Raw genomic sequence first — 19,715 nt, forward strand, 5'->3', positions numbered from 1 at the left:
TCTCTCTCTCTCTCTCTCTCTCTCTCTCTCACAAACATGCACACACACAAACACTATTGCATAGTTTTTCTGCCCAGAGCCACCAGAAAAGACATTTCAAAGCATCTATTATTCTTATTTGCTGGTTTTCTTTTTACATATAATTCTTTACATACAGATCAACTTTAACAATGTTGAGACTATACTAACCTGTTTAGTTATGGCATGGATTATTTTTCTAGCCTACCTGAAAGTATTGAGTGACTGACCACACTTTTAAAATTTTATGTACATAAGTTTGAGCCTACACGTGTTAATGTACACCACATGCATGCAGTACCCACGGATTCCAGAAAAGGGTTTCAGATCTTTGGGAACTGGAGTTAGAGATGGTTGTGGGAAGTACTTTTTAACTGCTATGTTACCTCTCTAGTCCTGACTGATTGCATTTTTAATAATAACATTGATGACACATACTCTATTTCAATATTGATAATAAAATGCATAATAATGTATACCATTCATTCTCCTAGGGCTGACCATGCAACTTACCCTATTTTGTTTATTTACTACAGTAAATAGTGTTTTGATGCAATGCTGGGATTTTGTTTTCCTTGGGTAAAATCCCTTTTCAAGTTCTTCTGAAGTCGAAATCAATTCATATTATTTATTAGCTCTCTATAAGTGTGCATCTCACTGACTTTCAATATTCTTTTATTTTTAATCTTTGTCAATCTGATTAAGGAACATCTCAGTGTTTTAATTATATTTAATTTTATGGATTTATCAACCAACTGGGTTACCTCTGAGAGCCATCCATCCGTGTCCTTCTTCCTACCTATTTCTTTATTGCAGTGTTTATCTTTTTCCTATTGACTTGCATGCTCTCTATGGCCATCAGATGGTGATATTTGTAAATTAATTTTCCAAGGAGAGTAAAGGGAACTAGTGGAAGCAGGTGGATTTCATGTTTTTGGAGGTGGAAAAACTAGTTATCTTAGAGTTATCCTAGAGAAAGATTTCAATAAACGATAGAAGCTCTTCCTGGAAACATTTCCTTTTTCCAGGGAAGGAGGTTTTTGCAAAGAAGAAATCAGCAGCAAGGCCCACCCCGCACCCCCCACAGGGCTGTAGCAGCTGTTCATAGTGGGGAGTTTACATCCTGTAACTATCAAATCATGTTCATTTAAAACTAGCAGCTCCTACTTTGTCAAATTCGCACCATCCAGACATTGCTTGAGGTAAATGTTTCTCTTATGATCTGACTTCTTATGCCTTCCCAGATTACATAAGTAAAATGTTATTTTAAAATAAAATATTTTGAATTGTGAAACCTGCCAAACAGATTTTTAAAATCTCTTCTTTCATTACAATGTACTTATTTTGTTTGTGGGTGTTTGTCTGCACATATATCTGTGTACCACATGCATGCCTGTGGAGGCCAGGAGAAGACATCAAATTCCCTGATACAGTTGTAGCTGCCATATGAGTGTTGGGAATCTAGCCCAGGTCCTGTGTAAGGTCAACCTGTATTCTTAACCACTGAATTGTCCCTCCAGCCCCTGCTTCATGTGTCTTTAAGGTGGTATCAGTTATATTGTTTTAAACTGATTCATTCTTTACTTTGAAAAGAAACCAAGTCTCTGCTCCCTAATTCCTGTTCCCTTCTCTTCCCTTCCCTCTCTCCGAAGTCATTTTCCTCTGAGCCTGTCATACTGTTATTACACCCAGATGTTTATCCTATCAGTCTTTGCTCTGTGGTTTTAAATACGATGTTGCCATCTCTTCTGGTAATTTGCTTCTATTAACTTAATATCACTTTCAAGATAGTTTCATGTTTTAAAACATTGACTTATACACTCAGACATTCTTTGTTTTGAGATTCTTTGTTTGAGATTCACCAGGGCCTTCTGTATCACTGTGGGTTTAGAGCAATATATTAGAGCCTGGTGGGCTCAGCATAGAGTACACAAGTAAATGTTTTTCTAAATCTATTAATCTCCAGTGGTTCCAAGGTGATCAGTAGGGCCCTGTGAGCCTCTCCTTCCTTGGTTGATTATTGATAAGATTGTTCTTGTGAGGGCCCAGTCTAGGTAACTACAGTACATGTGAGTTAATGATTACAATAATTGTTTGTCTTTCCTCTTCTTGGCTACTGTCAGAAAAGTAATATGGCTTGGGGTTTGGATGACAGACCAGCAGAGTTGTCCAGAGGGCATTTGATGAAGAGCAAACATAAGAACTTGAAGATATATATATATATATATATAGCAATAACTTTCTTAAGGTACATGGAGCCATCTACTAGGAAATCCTTAAGGACCAGTCTTTTCCCTCAATGTTGCCCACTGTACATCTGAGCTGCACTAGAGGCCAAGGCTCCAGCAGTTTCCTAGCAACGTAAAAAATGGGGAACCATTGGGAGAAAACGTCTGTGGAATGGATGTCATTGGTATTGGGTTTAGAGTGAGAGGTAGGGCTGAGATGCACGGGAAGAATACTCTGAGAACATGAGAAACAGCCTGAGCCAGGACAATGTGGTGAAAATACATGGAGCAAATCCACGTGAAACACAAGCTGTTCAGGGAAGAATAAAATATATACTAGGGGCAATAACTAGAAAATCACAGGGGCAGATCATGGAGACCAAAGTGTCCAGCTTGGTTTCTGCTCAGCGTAGTAATTGAAATGTTTAAAGAAAGGCCATAGGTTGAGCTTTGTGTTTTAACTAGAATCAATATGGCAGGAGTGCAAAGAACATATCCATTCATCTGTTCATTTATGCTGTACATATATATTGCCTTCTAGAAACTGAGGACTTCAGTAGATCTGAAGAACAGATGGTGATATTCTCGTCCACTTGAAACTTACCGTATTACCCAATACATAAGAAGTAGATGCCAAGACTTGGCTATTATGATTCATTGCTATATTGGCCCAATGAGGATTTCAAAGAAATGCTTAACATACTAATGGGGAACACTTTTAAAGGAGTGGCACCAAGGTTACAATGGGAAGAAAAATAGCAAGGAGGGTGATGATGGCTCATCTTCACTGTCAGCCTGAGATTCAGAATCACTTGTAATGTCTATGAAAGTGTTTCCAGAGAGGTTTAACTAGGGTGGAAAACACAGCCTAAACACGGGTGGCACTCTTCCTGTGGCTGCAGGCCCAGAAGGAATAGAAGTAGAAAATCTGATGGGTTCCCGTTTCTCTGCTTCCTGATGCTCCCAGATGTGCAAAGGTGGCCTCCTACTACCCAGATTCAAGCCACACCCACCACCCTTCTTTCTCTAATATAGTGGGCTGTATATGTATACTGTGAGTCCAAATAAATATCTCCTATCTTGAGTTGCTCACTGACAGGTTCTGGTCATAGCAATGAAGAAAGCGGCTCATACAGCCACCAACAGAAGCTAGGAGTCAGTATTTCCTGCATGAAGTGAGGTGCCAGTCTGTGATTCTCAACACTGAACAGAAATAGATAGGGGAGGGAGATGGAAACAAAGCAGGACAAAAGGCAGGAGCTCTGTCATGGAAGCAATGTTGTAGGAAAAGATGCAGTTCAGAAAGACCTTCTCTGACCATCTGTTGGGGGGGGGGAGAGGTTAGAAAGTGATTATTGGGGATGTATTGCGACAGTGGCAACAGAACATAGAAATTTGATTGGAGAACTCCTGGGAGACATCCTACATTGGGATACCAGAGAAATGTTCCTAGGAGGAAGAGGAAGGTACCGCAGATGACCCTCAGGCACAGATAATGAAATGCATCCTTTAGTGAGGTAATGACCAGAGCGTGTGAATAGGCAGTGGGGTCAGGAAAGATGCTGAATTCAGTTTAAATGAATTTGAAGCTCTTGGGAGATATTTTCGAAGATATATCCAATAAAGAGAGATAAATTTGGATATCAGTCAAGATATCTGGAATCAGATAAGCGTCAAGCCATCAGCATATTAGCTGTAATTGAAGACTAGCAGAGTAGATGCTATCACCCAGGACGTGTGGATGGGATCAGAATGGAAGAGGACTCTGGCCAGGAGCCAGCATGAGCAATTAAAGAATGGCAGGCCAAAGAGAGCACAGAATGTGACCAGGGAAACAGGATGGATGGAAGAGAATCATGTAATCGTATAGAAGGGAATCCGATGTTTTGAGAACTGTAGATTCTTACATTGGCTGTGGGTGGTCAAGCAGGCTAAGGGCTGAACATTGTCCATTGGGTTTAATGGCCAAGCAGTTCTTTGTGCCCTTTGCTGAAGGACACTGGAGGCCATTTTCCAGCCCATGGGATGTGCTGACCCAGAAGAGCAGAGTGGAGGCAGAAATAACTTAGATGATTAATGATCAGGTAAGCCATTTCTAGCTTAGGTGGCTGGTAATGTTGACAGAAAGAGGGACACGGAGTGGGGGGAGTTATTTATGTGTGGGGAAGGGAGATAATGAGCTGCATTACTTGAAGTAGGAGTGTCCTGAGTGATGCCTCCTGCTTGTGCAGCTGTCGTGTTCCCAGGGGAACCTGGGCAGGAGCTTCTCTGGGGTTTTATGGAGAAATGGAACTGTACTCATGCCCATAGATGACAAGAGTGCTAACGGCCATATGGGTCTTCAGACATTTCAATAGGGTCCCCCATTAGAGCTCCCACCATATGTGAGGGCCTGTACTTGCTAATCCCTCTTCCTGAATTTGCTAACATTTGCTCCAGTGATAGGTATAAAAGATATCCAGGTGTTGTTTTAAAGCTCCATTCATTAGTAGGAAGATTCTATCTTTATGTGTAGCGTAGTAAGCTTCAGCTGTCCACTTGATAGAAACCTAAGCAAGCGGGCCTGGGTTCTATAAGATAGGTAGCCCAGTAAGACAGAAGAAGTAAGCTGATAAGAAGTGTTCCATCAGGGACTCTTGCTTCAGCTCTTGCTTCTGCTTCGAGTTTCTGCCTGACTTCCCTTCAGGATGGACTGTGAGCTGTAAGATGAAATAAAGTCTTCCCTTGCTGGATTGCTTTGTTTGTGGCGTTTATCACAGCAGTCGAAATCAAACTAGGACAGGGTACCTCCTAACATTCAAAATCTTCATCTTCTTGAATTGCCTTTTCAGTCCTTTGTCCATATTCCCCCCTGCTGGAGTTCTGTCATTTTCCACCCTGTGTAGTTTGTTCATGACATCATCCTCATGGCCAATCGGTTTAGTTTTAGACTTCGCAAATAGCTCGCTCTTTCAGCCTCATGATTCCCTTCTCCCTTTCCTTGACATCACATTCTTCCTTCCCCTTTTTCTTCCCTGAGGTCAAACTTCTAACTCTTGTTCTATAATTCCTAGTCCCCATTGTAGCTGCTCTAGAATACAGTATGACATACTCACTTACCTTCTGTCTTCTTCCACTGAACCAGCATCTCCAGGCAACACATCTTAGGAAGCAACACATGTCTTTCACTGGTTGGTTTCTCTATTCTGGTAATATACCACCCCAACTGCAGTCCTAGATCTGTGTATGTTGTATCTTGATATGCATAGAATGACTCTCAGTTTTATATTAAATATGTATTTTGATCAAAAAATGAGTCTAACTGTGTCAATACCTTTAAAAATATTGTTACAATTTTAATGGAAACCAGGGTAATTTTCAGACTAATTTGGAAGCAGTTGGTACCTTGGTGGTATTAAATCATTACATCCACAGATAGAATGTTTCTTTCATTCAGATCTGCTTAGAACCCTTCAATATAATTTTAAAAAGTCCACATTTCCTTAGGACTTACTCTTTTTTTTTTGTATTTTTTTTGGTCAGGTTTGTTATTTGATATTCTTTAGTTTTTGAGTGCTGTGGTGAACAACATCTTGTTTTCTAGACTATTTTCTTGTTGGCTATTGTCAGTAGAGAAATACCCTTGATTTTTCTGAGTTGATCTTATAACCGGCAAAAGTGCTAACCATCTGCATTACTTATACTGATTTGTCTGCTAGTCTACATGGATCTATGCTCTAAGGAAACCATGCTGTCAGCTGCAGATGGCAGTCTGTCCCTTCTACCATCACCATGCCTGTATTTCACCTGTTCCCTTGAAGGTACTGGTCTCAGGAAAAGAGACACAGAAAACAGTTGCATGATTCATGTTAGCATCCCTTAGAACGCAAAGGTTCCAAAGGTTATGCCTAAACCTTGTTGTGAAATAGAGACTTTTCTAATGTATTTAAATTAGAGATCTTGAGATAATCCTGGATTCTGGATAGACTCTGGATTCAATGACTGAGAAATGCAGAAAGGCTGTATGAGGATGGAGATGGAGACCAGACAAGCCAGAGGATTCGATATTGTGTGAGCCAACAGAAGCAAGGCAAGGGTGTGAAACATTTCCCAAAGTTCCCCCTCCCTCTACAAAGCCACTATTATACCTTGATTGAAGGCCAAACTTCTGGACTCCAGAACTATGACAGAGTAAACTGGGTCCTTTTTTAAACTACCAAGGCTATGTTGTATGCTATGGGGACTGTCTTCTACTTCTCTTCCTGTTCCTATTCTGAGGTCCTGACTCGAATGTTCAGACCATACCTCTCTTCCATTCCTTGTGTGAAGTATGTGATAGAGGTCTTAAGCGGTCATAGGCTGGACTCCATTCTGTAGAATATCAGTACACGTATATTCTGAAGATGCTGGTATGACATATCATATCATTTATCACAAAGTATTTCTGATTTCCATTATGACTCTCTTTCAAGTGTGAAATATTGAAAAATGCTTTTGTTCCTAAGAATGAAGTTTTCCATTTGTTGTTCTTTTTGTTTGGCCTTTCTTTAAAAATTACTTATGTTTATGGTTCGGGGATAGACTCCAATTTCATCCATAGACATGTGGGTTGCCAATGTTCCCAGCACTGTTTATTGAACAGTTTCTCCTTTGGCACTAGCTAGGCAATATTATAACTGCCATATGTCTAGAATTTTCTATTCCTAATTTTGTTCATTTGGCTAATCTATTTTCTAACCTAACACTTCATTGGTAAGGCTCTATTAAAAAATCTGTTAAGGCAAGTTCTATCTCCTAATTCTGTTTAAAGTGTAAATTTCACTAATAAATCTCTATTGGGTGAGATTTTGTTTTCCATTGAGGCTACATGCAATCTGTAGATCCATTGGAAAGTAACTGGCATTTCGTCACTGTTGAACCTTCCCATTGCTGAATGTAGCATAGCTTTCTATTTATTTAGGCCTTTTCATTTATTTCAACAAATATCTACAAGCATTATTAGATACATTGTGCTTTTGTTCATTTTTTTTACATTATCATTTTACTTTAAGACATCGTCTTACTATCAAATTCCCAGAGATGCCCAAATCTCAGATTTTTGAGGCTACGGCTATGTGCGCTACCACATCTGGCTTATTTTCTCTTTCACCGGTTACTTTTTGAGTTTTAATTTTGCACGAATAATTTTAGCTGAATTATATGGAAATATAACTGTCTTCTGCGCTTTGCTCTAGCATCACTTTGTGTTACTATCCTTTGGACTCTAATAATTTCTATTTTGAGTTTCTTTTCAATTTTTTTTTTTAAATCTTCATGACCATAGGATATTTTTGTTGTTATTTTAGGTTTTGTCTTTGTTTTTTATTTTTCCTCAACAACCATTAAGCCTTTTATTCTTGTCTCGTAGCAACTATGTCTTCCAATGTATTGTGATCATGAGCAGCTGCAGTGAACAAGCTTCCTCAGCTCCTGAGTTCTCAACAGGAAGGTTTTTTTGTATTTTACCATTGGTGGGAGGTCTGCTGTAGGTAAACGCCTTTTACCAACCCAAGGATGCTTAATAAATGTTAAGTTAATTTCTATCTTAATCTACTGAATAAACCATAGCACTTTTTCCCCATCAGTGTGAATTACACGTAACTCCCTTACTATGGTTAGAGAAAGCTTGTATCTGAGGGAGTACATTGTCCTTGGTCATGGGATATTTTATTATTTTTCTACACTGCTTGGTTTGGCTCACTAGTACTTTCTCTAGACTATTACAACCTTCTTTCCAGTGATGTTTTCTGTTATCTTTACTTTGTCATGATGTCCTGATTATGGTTTGGCATCAACTTTTTATGACATTCATCGAAATCTGTTTCCCTTTCTTATATTTTAGAGTAGTTGATATGATATTAAGTTAGTTGTTTCCTGGTTACTTGGTAAAACTCATCAGATAAGGCATTGAAGTCTTCAGTTTGCCTTATGAGAAGATGTTTTTCTAATTACTGAGTCAACTGTCAATTGTATTATATTTGTAGGATTATTTAGTGTTTTGTTTTGAGGGTCTTCTGTAGTTAAGTTACGGTTGGGGGAGTACTTGGTATAATTATATCTGCGTTTTTCACTTAGTGTTCTGTGACACTATTCCTGGAGAGATGCTTACAAACTCCTCACCCCAGATAAGAAACAGACCAAACTGAGGGTACCACCAAAGTCCAACTTGGTGAGCCAATGAGAACCAAGGTGCAAGTTTCTTACAGAAGAACTGACTCAAATATATTTCACACCAAAAGTCCACCTGGCATGTGACAGTTCACAATACCTGGGAATTTGGAGAGATGCAAGGGACAACCTAAGTTCCATGTGAGACTCTGGGGTGTGAAAGATGACAGAGTGTGGACTTCTACCTAGGAAAGCTATAGCCACCAAGCAGAGCTGGCTCTAGAAAGTGGGCACATATACTGTAAATGATGGGCCCAGAAAGCTTAGGGTTCTCAAGCCTGTCAGAACTTATATACAGTACCATATTCCCTGGACACAGGGCATGGTGACGCAGGATTTGGTTTTTGCCTTGCTGGGTTTGAACCTTGCTTTAATCCAATCTTGGTCTACCCCGTCTTCCTCTTTGGAATGGGACTGTTGATTCTATCCCATTATGTATGTGACATATGTACTTTTCTTCTTGATTTGTGTGGCTGAGCTAAGAGTAGGCCTGGAGTCTGTTCAGGGAGTCTCCAGCAGTGATAATTCTTAAGACAAGGGAACTTTTTCATTGAAATCATGCATTTCTGGGTAGCCATGAGCCTTTGGGGCCAGGGATGCAATGTCAGGGTTTGAATCTGAGACATTCTCCACAGGCTGGTGCTGTGAGTGCTTTTTTCTCAGAGGCTGGCAGCATGTGGGGAGGCTGTAGAACCCTCTGCGGATGGAACCCAGATAACCAAAGTGGATCGATAGAGGGCTGGCACTTGGAGGTTATGTGTGCTCTGCTCCTGGCCCTTGCCATGTAAACAGTGCTGACACAAGTTCTACTGTCACAGAAGAAGTCACCTCTGCCACTGTGCCCTCCCTGCTAGGATGGATTGAAACACTGCATTTGGGGGCCCAAATAAATCTTTTCCTCCATATTATGCCAGGTGTTATTGTCATAGGGAGGCAAATGTAATGGATGTCCTGCATGCTACTTGTGAATAAGTTTTTTTGGATGTCTCTTCCAGTTCACCAATATTTTTTTCTGTCTTCAACCTTCTAGTTCTTTTAGCCTGCTTTTGGAGTATTTATATTTCAGTGTCAAAGTTATGTCTCTCTGATTTAAAAATACTGTGTTTATTTTACTTTGCATTGCTCGTTCATGTTTCTGAGTGAATTATTCTTTTCTTGTATTTTATAGCCTTTCCTATATGTCTTTAATCATTTTATATTAATACCTGTCTAGTCACTATCAGACACAAGTCAGAATCTGATTCTTTTAGCACTTTTACAAGTTCTTGATTTTCTGTTTGATGAGACTTGCTAATTTTTCTTTAGAACAGATTATATTTCTTGTCAAACTTTATAAATTTTGATTGTTTAATTTTTTTTATGTGTGCGGGTATCTGTGGACTAGATTGGGGCATGTCTGTCTAGACGGATGTTGTAGCACATTCGTTTCTATGATTTGAACTTCCTATACCACCATAATTTGTTTTCATGTCCAAATCCCAGGTATAGATAAATTTTATTATCTTCCTATTTGAGGATGGTAAAATTTCATTACAGTCTGGTTGTCACCAAGGATGAGCTGTCTGAGGTCCACAAATTACATGAGGGTTATTTTAACTCCATAGCATGAAGGGCCTTCAAAACTTATTTTCTGTCTCTACCTGAGCATTAAAATCCAACTCACTAGAGTTCTAACTTTGAGGCACTTTCCCTGTCCCTGCTACACCAATCACAATGCCAACTCATATCATTAACTCCCTAGTTTTCAGTATGTCTTATTTTTCCTAATTTTCTCTTTGTCAGATCAGTTGTAAATTTTAGAAATACACACAAGTTTAATCCAGATTTTCTAGGTTTGTTCCAGTGGGATGACTTTAGTTGAAACAGGTGTTACATGATCACATTCTGGGGAAGGGTGGAGTGGATATGGCCGTAGAATGAAGAGAAAGGCCCAGGAGAGCCTGGATATAGTCATATAGTGGGGAGAGGTTTTTTTTCTCTATTATCTTCTAAGATCTTATCAGGCCCATCTAGGAGGGCTACAACTCGTATACATGCCACACAAGCCCATAGCTGTTATTTATCTGTGTCTGAAGAATAGCATAAGGTTCAAGAAATAAGCCACGGAGGCTGTTTGTTATATTTGGATTAGCCACATACCACCCATTAGTTAAGCAAATACAACAGTGACTAGAGAAGGCTCAAAAGTCATTAGTAGTTGACACTACTACAAGGCAAGAGCTGGATCAAGATGGGGAAACTGGGTAACAAATGATCATCATTAGATAGAGGCTCAAGTTCCTGTCTTCCTTTGTTAATGTTGAAGAACACTGAAAGACTGTAGGAATGAGCTTTGTGTCCATTTTGAGAACTAGAGGAACAAATCTGCACTGACTGTGAGTTTGGAAGGTCATGTATACTTAACTCCAAGACTGAATCAGAGTTAATGAGGAGACCATAGTCGCAGGACTCCCATTCTGTGTGGTCTAGTTTTTTTATACTGCCAAGGTCTTGAAGCTTCTCCAGAATTCCTTTAGGAAAAAGATCCTCACTTACAGGGTCTAGATTACTGCTGTCCTTTGCCTGTTTTCCACACTATGCCTTGATTACACTTGCTTGCTAGATCCTACCATATTTTAGTCATTGTCTAGATAAATAACTTGTTCCATAGGACAATTGTATTATTATTATTCATTTGAAAAATCAGCGTTTCACCAACACCAACATGGGCTTAGAAAGCAGAGGGAGCATATGTATAGTGCATGGGAAACCTGTTCAAAGCGTTATATAATTGATTAGTGCCACTGAAGAGAAGGCACACATTAACCCTTTGCAGGTCTTATGCTAGAATTAATACTCATAGGAATATAACACTTTAAAGACTCACTTCTATAACATAAAAATTTCCAATGCATCCTTGGGATCTGTTTGAAGGTAACAAGGGTCTCTTCATGTAAATGAAAGTATAAAATAATCTATCCCTGGAAATAAGACTGATTTCAAATGACCTCACAAGAATCAGAGCCATGGCACACAACCAATGTACTGTTATAGAAGTAATTAAGGTGGCCTCCTGACGACTGGTTAAATGTTAGCGGAAATAGAAGTTTAGAAGTTAATGTGTTTCATATAAAAAGCATACACACAGAGGGCAACCACTGTTTCATCAGCAGTGGTAGGCTTGCACCTGAATTATAATAAACACTCTTCCCTTCTTAAAAATAATTGAAGAAGGCCAATTGTTCAGTTTTTGTTCAGTTGAGAAGATTTTAGAAATTGAAACATTTGTTGATGTTGAAAATGCAGTAAGAAATTTTCTTAGGTCTGTCTGATATGTCATGGAGGAAATCCCAAAGTAGTGAGCACATGGTGTCCAGATTGAGCTCTCCAGACTCTAGGCTCTCTTCTTTAAAAGGTTGGCTCAGAAATACATAAGTATTAAGGTATTTTGTTTGTCAGAAGGTAAAAGAAATGTTAGATGCCAGTAGACCACGTGAAGTACATGTGATTCACATAAACAGGCTTTGTGATGAAAGTAATTGAAATATACAGTCTTAATGACACAGAAAAGAAAGAGACAGGGATAGAAGAAACAGAGATAGACATGTTAGAGACAGGAGGAGAAAGCAAGCTGTATCAGCACTGGCTACATGTCATTGGGTTAGCTTCTTACAGCCCAAATGAGAGAAATACATATTTACCTTATTTTTCTTCTACAAAATTATCTTTACAGATAAATAAATGGTTCTAGTCACAAAGGGAAATTATGGTATGCAGAGGAATTCTATCTAATACATAGGGAAGAAATTATAGATTAGATGAACAGTGTTTTAAGACCCCCCTAATAAAATAATCTATTTTATAATTCATAATGCTAAAGACAGGATGTTCTCATTTGGTACTTGTGACATGTACATTTCTATAAATCACCTATAGAGAATATACTATATATTATAAAAACGTTTAAAATTATATATATAAATTTATATGCATATATATGTGTACATATATGTATATATCTGATATATATATATATATATCAGAAGAAGGATATAGGTAAGACAAAAATAAGAGGATTATAGAATTGATAATGGGAAAATAGATGCTGTTTACTTGATCTTTTGAATATGCTGAAACACTTTGATAACCAAAAAGAAATGTGAGCATATTGCACTTTATTCCAGGAGACAGGAGTAGGAACAGATGAGCTTGAGTTCATGCTTTCATTCCATTGAGCATTCTACTTACCTGCGTATCTGCTTCTCTGTCTGTATACTCTGTCCTATAGCATAGTGCTTCTAAACTTGCTAACTGGAATGAGGGGAATGAGGGGAGAGGGCTTTCATGTTAAATGTAACTGGAGATGGATGTTCTATTTCCACACAAACTCCTTTGAATAATAGTGTGTGTTAGCATTTTAAAGCCTTTGAGATATTCTGTAGGAAACAAGGGAGCAATGAAACCACTGAGCCTCTGCAGCTCAGTGTTTCCCAAACTTATTAACGCAACTTTCTTTCCTCTTGATTCTTCCCATTTAGCACAGGTGCACCTTTGGTGACAACCTTCTGATTTCCAAGGACCCTTTTGGTGCTAAAAGGATATGAATTTATGATTTTTGTAAACCTTTAACATATCTATAAAAATCAAAATAACCAGTTAATCCAGTAGGGGAGAAAAATCAATCGAATTGGTTGTCTGACAGAAGTACCTATTTGATAAAGTTAAAAATGTTTTATCAAGTAGCCCCAGGTAGACCAGCTTCAACACTGAGAAAAAAAATCTTGGCAGCACCATATGATTCCAAGGCTTTTTATATTTGCATGATGAGGAGCTTGAGGAAAACACAGGGTCTGTTTAGTCTATCACAGTGTGAATTATTCATTGCTCAACAGTTTGGATCCAGGGACTTACATCAGTCAGAAAATTCAGCCATGGGAAATCTTGTCATCTGGATCCTCAGATGATGATCTCAGAATCAGTGAGGGTTTGATCATGCCTTCAGTTATCTATGTGTATTTACATGTAATACAATGTTTGCCTGGACATACATACCTATGATGCACTTAAATTTATGATTTAGATACAGTAAAGAGATTTCTAAATAACTTAATGAAACTGCCAGCATCCCTGGGTCTGATATTGAGCAATCTGTGAGTTACTTGAACCGAGCACTGTGGTAGCTCAGAAAGTCAATTTGCTAGCACAGTAAGTGGCTAACTGGTGGGTAGCATATAAAGCAAGGATACATAGGACAATTGGATGAGTCCCATCGCAGATAGAATGAGATATGACAGCTTAAGAACTCACCACACTGTTTGGGACCATGCACATTCTTTAACTTATGAAATTTGTAATTTTCTGTTTAACACTCCCTGGTCATGGTTAACCATGGGTAGCTAATAGTCCACAAATATCGCCATGATGTTGAGAATCACTGAGAGGACCACACAGTTTGATTCAGAGTAGGTTTGATATTTTATCTGGAGCATGGAGTGTGTCTGCCTTATTTCCATCATACAGATAGATTTACTAATGTTTATATAATTAATAAAATTCATAGAAAATAAATATAAAATGTGGAGAAAAGGAAATTGTCTGTGACTATTCATCTTTTGTAAAACAAGATTCAGACTTCTAAAGTTTTCCTCTTTTTTTTATTTTCTTTATTTACATGTAAATTTCTTCATTCCCAGTTTCCCCTCCAAAAAACAAAGAAACAAACAAAAACAACCAAAACAAACCCCTGTTGCCTCCCACTTCCCCATGCCTGCCACCCCGCCCTCTCCCACTTTCTGGCCCTGGCATTCCCCTACACTGGGGCACAGAATAAAGTTTTCCTCTTTAAAGTGAAAATATACTTTAAAGTACTTTAAAGGCCAATGTACACTTGGATCTCCAGTATTTTTAAAAGATAATATTTTGATTTTAATTAATTTTTATCCTATTTGCACCCTTCCTCCCCCAATTCCCTTCTGGATCCATCCCCAACCTCTCCAACATCTCCCAGCTTCCTGACCTCTTTTTTAAAACACATTTTTTTCTACATTCTCGTGGGCTTGTGGCTATCCACAAAGCCTCGCCACCTACTCTGCGAGAATGTTAGTTGGCTTGGTCTTGTGTGGGCAATCACAGCTGGTATGAGTTCTTGAGTGCTGTCCTATCCAGAATGCACGGATTCAGTCTGGTCCCCTGCGACATCTGACTCTTACAATATCCTGGCCTATCTTCCAGGGTGGTCCATGAGCTTCGCATGGTGGTATAGATGATATAGCTATCCCATCTGTGTCTGAGCACTCCCCTGACACAGATCCGCTCCACTTTGACCAGTCATTGGTTTCTCTGTTAATCAACATCCTGTGCAAAAATAAATTTCTTGGAGGGAGCTGAGCATTGCACCAATCTCTGGGTGCAGAAATATAGATTTAGATTATAGTTTTATACTGTGTTCATTTAGCAAAATAAAAGTAGCAGTCTCACCCCTGGTGCCTGTGAGCTTCTCTACCATGAGTTCTTGGCCAGGTTTACAAACTCATCCATGTGTTTCCTCCTGCAAAGCAGGACTTAAATTCAATCAGAAAGTGGCTGGGTATCACTCCTCACCCCATGGCCTTGGTGTCACTATTGCATTCATGGTCATATCTTGGCAAGCATTTTGCACACACATACACACAAACACACACACACACACACCACACATACCATACACACACACACACCACATACACATACACACACTGAATCTTAAGGAAAGATACAGACAACTGTTTTCAAAATTTTTCTTTGTAGGACTTTAAGTGGGGAGGACCAGAGGGCAGATATGCAAACTGAATTAATAACATAAGAAGATCCCCAACGGATTCTAAGCCATCTGTATAGCTATGCATTTTGTGAGTTTTTAAAAATATAACTTCTTATTTTGAGATAACTGTAGACACAAATGAATTTGTAAAAAAAAGTATCAGATAAGGCCAGTGGATCCCTCAGTCCATGCATTAGTTCCTTCCCTTGTTGCTATGACTAAACACCTGTCAAGAAGCAACTTAAAGGAGGGAGGGCTTGCTTTGGCTTACAGTGTGAGGGGATACAGTCCACCACTGTACCAGGAAGCATGGCAGTGGGGGTAATCACCTCCCAGATATTGGTAAAACAGGAAACTGAAAGGACACAGGAAGTCGGTCTGGGCTCTAAATCCTCAAAGCCCCACTCCAGTGACCCTTTCCTCTAGTGAGGCTTCACCTCTTAAAAGTGGTTCTACAACCTTCTAAGCATAACCAGCCGGGAACCAAGTATTCAAAGCAATATGCCTGTGGATGACGTTCATATTTAATCTTTATCTTCACATAATATCATCTTGCAGGAGTCACCAGTGTAATGTTATGACGAAAATCAGGATGCATCATTTTTAAAGGGGTTACAGGTTGCAAAGTAAGGAAAGACAAAGAAAAGACCAAGATATAATTCTCTGTGAATTTGCTATCAGATTGCCTGTTCATGTCCTATACTTTAAGAAAGAAAAGTAAATTGCTATTTTTATCAGTAATGAGGCATCCTGATGTTCTCCCTTTCTGTTTTTGAATGAGTAAATCATGTGTGGTTTTATATGTGTGGAAAGTATTAAAATATGAAAAAGCCACCTATAGATATAAACACACAGTACAGTTTCCTAGTGTTTCTATATCCTGTCACCTACAAATACACTGAATCTCAAAATGTTTCCCAATGCAAACCAAAGACAGGGGCATTAGTATCTACACTTAATTAAAAGATGTTATGAACTTGCTGGCTTATGAAAATTCAAACTGCCATTTATTCTGCAACTTTTGGAGGGGTCTCTACAGAATGGCTCTCTTCTGGGGATATTTGAATGTCTGTATGGTTAACAGGATGTTGGTGGTCTCTGTCTGTGTGATGATGAAAGACTTATATATGCCCTTTTCTCCCTTCAAAAATTACCTCACTATGTGATCCACATGAATTCTGTAGTAGCCAAAGGTAGATTTTGCTATTCTTGACCATCACTCTGATCCTCCAGTGATGCAAGCTTGTGTGTGTGTGTGTGTGTGTGTGTGTGTGTGTACACGCACACAACCAGGGTAAATATTTGACCATGGTTCTAGCCACCACTGCATAGCCCTCGAGTGACCTTGCATTAATTAGCTGAGAATTTCAGGGCTTTGAATCTGATTGAATCAAAATATTGTTTTTACAAGTTGATGAAGGCTCTTGATTGATTCGGGCCCTGCTGGTTCTTTGAAGGATTAAAGTGTATGTATAGATTAGAGTCTTAGCTGTCACTGCCCAAATGGGAACTGTTTTTGAACAAAGGTAAAACAGAATAACCCAGGAGAGGTATTTTCTTTTCTTTCCCATAGGTGTCGTGGTTGTTTGAGTAGACTTGCGGTTGTGTTGATATAAAAGAATTAGAAAAATTACTGAAGAAATACCAGGTAGAAAGAACATGAGCCAGATGAGAGGAACAAAAGGAAATGGAGAAGGGAGGAAGAAAGGGCTTGCCTTCCAGAAAATGTGTCTTGTGTGCATATACCCCAGGGTAAAGCCTGCCATAGTCTATACAGGGAGCAGGAGATTCGCAATCATTGAGGTATGAACTGGTCAAGGCTTAGAGGAATTGAGTGGCAAGCTGCATCTCTAGTGACATACACTCACTCAGCCTGAGGTCACATAGCTCTCTGCCCGATGAACCCAAGATCCCCATGGTATGAGTGAGATATGACAAGACCCCGGTCCAGAAGAAGGGCAAGACACAAAAAGGTCATGGGGTGGGTGCTAACATGACTAGAAATGGGAGGGGGAGGAGCAGAGCTCTCCCACAAACCCTTCTATGTGAGATGGAAATAACACATCTCCATAGACGTCTGTCTTCCAAAGCTGCTTCTGTATTTCTGTACCAAGAGTCCTCTCCCATTGGTCCCCTGTGGATTTTTTCCCCACCTGCAAATTTATAAAACTTGAGTCTAATTTCATTGTTCACCCGTTAAGTTGAAAAATGACTTGTTCCCGTGAACTCTGTCCTGTGTAATGAATCAGAAGCAATGAACACACAGAAGAAATGATAAAACAGACAACAAACTGTGCCATAGAGCAGGAGACTCCTGAGGCCTTGGGCAGAATCTGTGGACCAAACCCTTAGTTTTCAAATACACCTGGGACCCTGTTACTGACCCTGGGTTTCTCTTGGGGATGAAGTAGTTGGAAACCTGGATATCTTTTGAAGTTCTTTCTTTTCCCTAGCACCATGAAAAGAATCCTGAATATCAGCTACACTATATAGTAGGCAATGGTGGTCTGTAATGTGGAAAGGGGGATTTGGAGGAATGAAATGAAAGACACCTATGGCTTAGTTTTTCAAAAATAACTATACATACAAAACTGCATGAGTGTCATTTAGAAGGGTATGTCAAAGCTGGCGAGATGGCCGAGCCAGTTAAAAAGCTTATATAACCAAGCCTTATGTCCTGAGTTTGATCCCTTGGAGTTCACACAGGAGGTGGAACTAATTCCTCTGAGTTGTCCTCTGACTCCAACATGTGTGTCACGGTGCAAATGCATGTCCATACACACAGACAGATAAAGAATGTAATGTATGTCAGTAATGCAAAGTAGAAGCTTTACAATAAACTCACAAAGACAGATGCTGAGTAGGACGAAGGAAAGCTGGGTGAGCCTAGTGAAGACTCACAAGAGCTCAGTCTTCAAGGGCACCTGGAAGGTTGTTGGGAGGGATTGTGATTAGATGGAATGGAAGGCACAAAATCAGAGCAGCTTGTGATTGGCTAGCAAAAGTGGAAGGGCAGGTCTAGAAATCAGGTCCACTTGTGATTGGCTTACTGAGAGTGGAGGGGAAGGTCTGGAAATCAGGGCAGCTTATGACTGGCTGTCTAAGAGCGGAGGGGCTGGCCTACAGACCAGAGCCGTTTGTGTTTGGCTGACTGCTACAGGATGGTCTCAGAGAGTTAAGTGAGTTGGTAAAGAAGTCTTGGCCACCAGCAGGAGGTACTGCCTTGACCCTGGCAGAGAGATGACAGCAGGAAGATGTTTATGTGAGATATACACTGTCCTGGATAGTTTTATGACAACATGACACACAAGCTAAGGACATCTATGAGGAGGGAACCTCAATTAAGAAAATGCCTCCTCCAAAAGATCTGGCTGTTGGCAAGCATGTAGGGCACTTCCTTAATTAGTGATTGTGGGCTATCCCTTTTCTGGGCTGGTGGGCCTGGGTTCTGAGAAAGCCATGAGGACCAAGCCAGTAAGCAGCACTCCTCTGTGGCCTCTGCATCAACTCCTGCTTCCAGGCTCCTGCCCTGCTTGAGTTCTAGCCTTCACTGCTTTTGGTGATGAACTATTACATGGAACTGTGAATGAAATAAACCCTTTCCTCTCTGAGTTGTTTTTAGTCGTGGTGTTTCATCATAGCAATAGTAATCCTAAGACACCCACTTACTCATCATGAATAGCACAGTCAGAAGCCACAGGGCCAAAGCTTAATTAAACCTGTCTTCACCCCGCCTCAAATATGGTTTTATAGTTAAAGTGGGCTCCATTAAAAATGCCTCAACCTTGAGCTTCCACATGTTGGAGCTTATAAAGATGACCTGAAATCTTATTGGCAAATTTGTTCTGATATGGTAATTTTTTTGAACCGGTCTCTGGTTCTCCATACTCACCAAGCACCTGATGCCTGGCCCACTTCTTGAGAGGACAGCAGGCCCAGATAGCAAAGGGGGTGTGAAGTCACCTTTCTGGGTTGCCTTTTCTGTGGTTTTTTTTTTTTTTAAACAAAAGGAAAAAAACCTTCTCTCTCTCCTTCTCCCTCTCCCTCTCCCCCTCTGTCTCTGTTTCTCTCTCTCTCTCTCTCTCTCTCTCTCTCTCTCTGTGTGTGTGTGTGTGTGTGTGTGTGTGTGTGTGAGGCTATCCAAGAACTCACCATTTTGCTCATGCTGGCCTTGATCTCCCATGGACCCTTCTGCCTTAGCCTCTTAAGTACTGGTATTACAGGCATGTATCACCATGCCCAAATAAGAGGTGATCATTTTTAAAAGGAAAAGAAAAAACTGTGTCCATAAAATAATGAGAGCACCTGTTCCTCACATTCATGAATAAGTCGTGGTAACTGTGGTGCCATGTTTACTAGAGGAAGATAAGCAAGCTGAAGTCTCAACACTTCCCCAGAATGGAGAGATAATGGATTGTTATTTTCCTGGGTTGTTCTTGTTTTAAGAACCAAGCTGACATTATTTCAACAGTCAGGAGAGAAGAAAGAACAAATAGGCGAGAGAA

The sequence above is a fragment of the Mastomys coucha genome, unplaced genomic scaffold, assembly GCF_008632895.1.
Source record: "Mastomys coucha isolate ucsf_1 unplaced genomic scaffold, UCSF_Mcou_1 pScaffold22, whole genome shotgun sequence".
Lineage (NCBI taxonomy): Eukaryota > Metazoa > Chordata > Mammalia > Rodentia > Muridae > Mastomys > Mastomys coucha.